General features: G+C 41.1%; 1 long non-coding RNA gene across 1 annotated transcript; it reads right to left on the reverse strand.

The window, feature by feature from the left end:
- Positions 1–2,971: 2,971 nt before the first annotated feature.
- LOC121390637 lies at positions 2,972–5,421 on the reverse strand. Its single transcript, XR_005960235.1, has 4 exons — positions 5,036–5,421; positions 4,457–4,582; positions 3,841–3,922; positions 2,972–3,051 (listed from the first exon to the last, which is right to left on the reverse strand). It is a non-coding gene; the product is annotated as an uncharacterized LOC121390637 (long non-coding RNA).
- Positions 5,422–6,154: the final 733 nt, after the last annotated feature.

Consider the following 6,154-nt stretch of genomic DNA (forward strand, 5'->3'; position numbering starts at 1 on the left):
TTTAGACATATAGTCTCAGAGAAGAAATCCGGTAATTTTGTTCATGAGTAGCCAAGGGATCTTTTATATGCACCATCCCGCAGACAGGGTAGTACATACCACGGCCTTTGATATATCAGTCGTGGCGCACTGGCTGGTACGAGAAATAGCCCAATGTGCCCCCACGTGGATCGACAGCCTACTAGACCGACCACGCAGCAAGTGAACGCTTTTCCACTTGGCTGCTTGCAGCCCCAGATAACGGAGAATACTATGAGTATCAGTTACAAATGTATCTTACACAGAGTTGTTCCGAAACATAACGAGCGAAATCGACTTGGGTATATCGGCATCCGTGGTGTCCTGGTTAAGCCATGGGACATAAGTCTGGTAAGACCACTACACCCTCTTTTCTCCCACTAACCACTATCCTGGACAGACAGTCCAGATATCTGAGCTGTGTGTCTAGAACAGCGTGCTTGAACCTTAATTGGATATAATCACGAAAATAAGTTGAAACAAAATTACTTAGGTATGTCGTAAGACAAATAGTATTTAAAGGAAAAGAGTGTTAACTTTTGTTTCTAAACATATCCTCAAAAGTTTTAACATCGTTCCCCAACAAAAACTGTTTACGAGGCATGCGCTAGCAGTTAACTTATTCATCTTAAGTAAGCAGTCACTTTTAATTAGATGGTGTCTCCTTGGCAGCTTCGTCATCAACGTGTTGTTCCTAATCGGATTTCCTTAAAAAGATATCCCACATACGTGGGACATCGCCATGTCATACCACAAATCTTATATGGTGTTCTTAGAAATCCAACGGGTGTGTAGTAAATCAATGTCCTGGCAGGACATAATTTGTGGTGTGATCATTAGTCCGCTAATTGAGCTGATTGATGGGGACAGAGCGGATAAAAGCCCTTATTGTTTTACTGCTTTTGTTACACTGGATCAGGCCACTGGTCATACCAGAGACCGGACCCAGGGTGGACATGTCTGAACCTTCTACAGGTCCTATGATTAGATTGTTTGCTATGAGCCAACCAGTCAGTGCTTTGGGACAAATTATCATATCTTGATTGCAGGATGGCCGACACTTATGAGATGTTTGTGTCAATAGCTTGAGTTCTGTTTACTATACTAAAAGGCAAAAGTTATTGTGACATGAATTGTTTGGAGTAATACATTTGTGAATAGATTTATGGATGTAAATCAGAATAAAATGTGCATGAAACAGTTCGAAGAAATGCAACCAAGCAGTTGTTGCAGCGATTGCATGCTTTGTGCAAGAAACATGCAATATTCGGGAGAAATCCTGTCCAGTGTTCACCATAAAAGGCCAGACATTCAGTCGCAAATCATTGCCACTCTGTGCAGTCTTCAGAAGTCCAGAAGTCAGAAAACCCCCATTAGTGACCTGTTTGATGCAATTTCGTCGTGCCACGCCTCAGTGAAAATGACAGATGAAGAGTCATAGGGATACTTGAATCTAGGACCTCGCAGCGTGACGTCGCACGTCAATTCAACGTCCACAGAAACACCATATGGCACTTATGGCAACGATATCAACAAAACAGCCAGGTTAGGGACCTTCCCTGGTAACGGCCGACCACCCGTAACAACCCCTCGCCAAGACACATGGATCCGAACCACGCATCTGCGAAACAGGTTCCAGCCAGCAAACCTCACAGCCCGTACCATCTCTGGCAACAGAGGTGTGTCAGCGAGGACTGTCCGACGACGTTTACGCATCTACGGCATCCGTGCAAGACGCCCCGCCATAAGGCCAATCCTGACGCCAGAACATTGACGTCGACGTCTCCAGTGGTGCAGACAACACCTGCGGTGGACAGCACGTGACTGGAGACGTGTCCTCTTCACTGATGAATCACGTTTCCTTCTCCACAGATCTGTCGGCAGGACACGTGTCTACAGACGTCAAGGTGAACGTTACGTCACGCCATGTGTTCTTGAAGGGGGTCGTTTTGGAGGTGGTAGCGTTACGATATGGGGTGGAATTACAGCCACAGGCCGGACCCAGATGTTTGTGATTGAAGGCAATTTGATTGCTGTGAGGTACCGAGATGAAAGTTTGCAAACAACTGTGTTACCGTTTTTGCAGCAGAACGGCCCCGGGATGACATTACAACATGATAACGCCAGACCACACATTGCTAGAGTTGTGCAGCAGTGTTCGAATCAGAACAATGTTGATGTGCTACCCTGGTTTGCCAGGTTCCGGGATTTGTCACAATTCGAACATGTCTTGCGACGTCTTCAAGATCATCCAACAACACTGCAGGAACTCCGGCTGATCCTTCCTCAGATCTGGAATGGCATTCCCAGGAACTTTCTCCAGCATTTAGTGGCCTCAATGAGACGACGGTGCCAGACCTGTATCAATGCTCAAGGTGGACCCACTCGCTACTGACCGTGTGAACTTCGCTCTGGACCCCCTCTAGTGATGTGGCTCATTTGTATATGGCAGGTGCGCCTTTTTCGTGGACTATTGCTCGTTTCCATACCTTCAGACATTTCTCTTTCCATGTTATAACGTTTCATACACGGCAGTAAAAACTTATCGTCAATTATCTTTTGCCTTTTAGTATATCAACCCACAAATCAAACTGCTATGTCCATATTTTAACATCTGTGATGTAATATGGCTGCTTAACAAATGATATTTTGATTACAAGATGGCCGCCATCTATGATATGTTTCGTACATATCTTGAGTTCTAAATGCTCTCAAACCACAATTCGAATTGCTTTATCATATTTTAACATATGTGATTAATGGGCTAGCAGCACAAAATCAATTCTTAGGACTTATAGAAACATAAACAATTGGTGCTTTTGTCCAGTCTATCCTCATACTATCGAAATATGTCGCTAAGTTACTGGACCACATAGATATCTGACCTCTGAACATAGTGTAATAAAACAATGTTTCCAAAGCAGATGGAAATACATTACTCGACGAAACAGCATATGCTTTAATGTCTCTTTATTGTGGTAAATTTACGAGGTTTAGCTTCTCAAGGAAAACAGGAACAGGTACATGACTGTTCTGAAAAAAGAAGAAGATAAATAAACAAACATCAAGGTTTGTGCCAGAGGGTACGAAGTGCAGAGTTACGTATCATAAAATCGAGGAAATGTATGGATACTGTTGTTGTTGTTAAATACAAATACAAGTACTAATTAGGTGTGTATAGGCGCAAACATTATTCAATGATTTAGTGCATAAAAGTCTATTTCTGATAAAATAAATTTCAACAAAAAAAAAGAAGAAGAATAACTCATAAACGTGATATAAGAAGGGAATTTATGACCAACCCTCCCCCGCTACCGACCTTCGACGGGCTGCTTGTGCTCCCTTGCACATGCCAGCACGGGCGACCCCATCCCCACCCACCATAAACCTCTTCCTGTACTGGACGGAGGAGCTGGCGAAGAACACACACACACACACACACACACACACACGCACATACACACTTTCTCGCACATCTCTCTCTCTCTCTCTCTCTCTCTCTCTCTCTCTCTCTCTCTCTCTCTCTCTCTCTCTCTCTCTCTCTCTCTCTCTCTCTCTCTCTCTCTCTCTTGGCCATCTTGCATTGAAATAATGATACAGTATCTCAGTCTTTATAAATGGATTGCTTCACACATAAAACTCAATCAGTAACATCACAATTTTACCATGATCAATAAAATATAATCACTTTTTATATTATTTGCTCAAGGAGGTCAGCATTGCAAGCGCAAACTAGGATAAATTGAAGAAATATACCATATTGGTTAACATTCGGCTCAGTAAGTATAGTTAATATATGGGAAGCTTATTTGTCTAGCTTACCTGGACATTTTCTGATTTTTAAATAATCTCAATCATCAGAGAGGTGTTGCCTAAGACGCCTTTAAGCCCTCTCCTTTGCTGTCTGTTTTAATATAAAATTATCATTAGATCTTGCTGATATGTATGTTGTTCATTTTGCATGGTCACAGTCATTGATATTACTGACGGTGAGAAACAGATAGACAGACACACACAGGCAGAGACGGTGAGAAACAGATAGACAGACACACACAGGCAGAGACAGTGAGAAACAGATAGACAGACACACACAGGCAGAGACAGTGAGAAACAGATAGACAGACACACATAGGCAGAGACAGGGAGAAACAGATAGACAGACACATGGCAGAGACGGTGAGAAACAGATAGACAGACACACACAGGCAGAGACGGTGAGAAACAGATAGACAGACACACACAGGCAGAGACAGTGAGAAACACAGACAGACAGAGAGAGAGAGAGAGAGACATAGACATACCCCCACGTACTCACATACATACAAAATAAAGTTTCTTTTGTTTAATAACACCACTAGAGCACATTCATTTATTAAGCATCGGCTATTGGATATCAAATATTTGGTAATGTTGACATATTTGGTAATTTTATTCTTACCTGTCGTTCCTTGTGGTTCGGCTGTCATTGCTTCTGGTTCGGCTGTCATTGCTTCTGGTTCGGCTGTCGTTCCTTGTGGTTCAGCAGTTGCTGAATCGAGTACAGCAATTGATATGGGTGACAGTTCTATTAAAAGACAATTTCACCTGTTCGTTTTATAGTGTCTATATTAAATTGAAATAAATCATCTTTACACTACTGGAAATATCTACTTTCTGTTATAGGAATGATTAACAATTCACAAAGCATGGGACTTCATACCATAAAACAACTCCCGGGCTATTATCGTCAAATACAAGGCACATACATCACGAAACGATTGGATTTCTGTTTGTTGTACTTGTGTGTGGGTTGTTTGTTTGTTTTTGTTTCTTCTGTTTTTTGTTTGTTTTGTTTGTTTGTTTTGTTTTGTTTTTTGGGTGCTGTTCGGATTCGGGTTTTTTCTTTTTTTTTTTATTTATATATTTATTTTTATTTTTATTGTTATTAGTTTTTTATTATTATTATTATTATTATTTTAATTTTTTTTTTTTTAATTTTATTCTTACCTGTCGTTAATTGGTAGTATTTTATTCTTACCTGTCGTTCCTTGTGGTTCGGCTGTCATTGCTTCTGATTCGGCTGTCATTGCTTCTAGTTCGGCTGTCGTTCCTTGTGGTTCAGCAGTTGCTGAATCGAGTGCAGCAATTGATATGGGTGAAAGTTCTATTAAAAGACAATTTCACCTGTTCGTTTTATAGTGTCTATATTAAATTGAAATAAATCATCTTTACACTACTGGAAATATCTACTTTCTGTTATAGGAATGATTAACAATTCACAAAGCATGGGGCTTCATACCATAAAACAACTCCCGGGCTATTATCGTCAAATACAAGGCACATACATCACGAAACGATTGGATTTCTGTTTGTTGTACTTGTGTGTGGGTTGTTTGTTTGTTTTTGTTTGTTGTGTTTTTTGTTTTTTTTTTGTTTATTTTGTATTTGGGGGGGGGGGGGGGTGGTCGGATTTGGGGGTTTTTCTCTTTTGTTTTTGAATTATATATTTATTTTTATTTTTACTATTATTATTTTTTATTATTATTTTTGTTTTTTTTTTGGGGGGGAGAGATAGTATTATAATTATCCATTTTATATTGAACGGTCATGGTCACTAGGTGTTTTCTTTCTTTCTTTCTTTTTTTTGAGTCCAATGCTATTCTCAAACTACCAACTGTCATGACGGAGTAGGCCAACTTGCCGATCTCTCCACTTCTTAGACTGTCCAGTTGCCAGTCTGAGCGCTCTTACAACTCGATTCTTGTCGTATACGACTCCTACGACCGATTACTTGGGAGTGGGGGTGGGAAGGATTTCCTACGATCTCGCCACTGGTGTCACTGCTTTTGTTTGCTAGTTGGGAACTCATCTGCAAAGGAGAATCTCTCACTTTATTTCCCCAAAGGAAAGGCAAGGAATAATTGCCTCTTTGGTGTCTAACATAGCGGTATTTCCACAATCGGCTGAGAGAAGAAACCCACTGTCACCATGTAGGCTATTACTACTGATAAAGCAGCAAGAGCGGTCGAGAGAAGAAACCCGCTGTCGCCATGTAGGTCATTACTACCGATAAAGCAGCAAGGGTGTTGAGAGAAGAAACCCGCTGTCGCCATGTAGGTCATTACTACCGATAAAGCAGCAAGGGTGTTGAGAGAAG

This window comes from Gigantopelta aegis, chromosome 15, assembly GCF_016097555.1.
Source record: "Gigantopelta aegis isolate Gae_Host chromosome 15, Gae_host_genome, whole genome shotgun sequence".
In the NCBI taxonomy this organism is placed as follows: domain Eukaryota; kingdom Metazoa; phylum Mollusca; class Gastropoda; order Neomphalida; family Peltospiridae; genus Gigantopelta; species Gigantopelta aegis.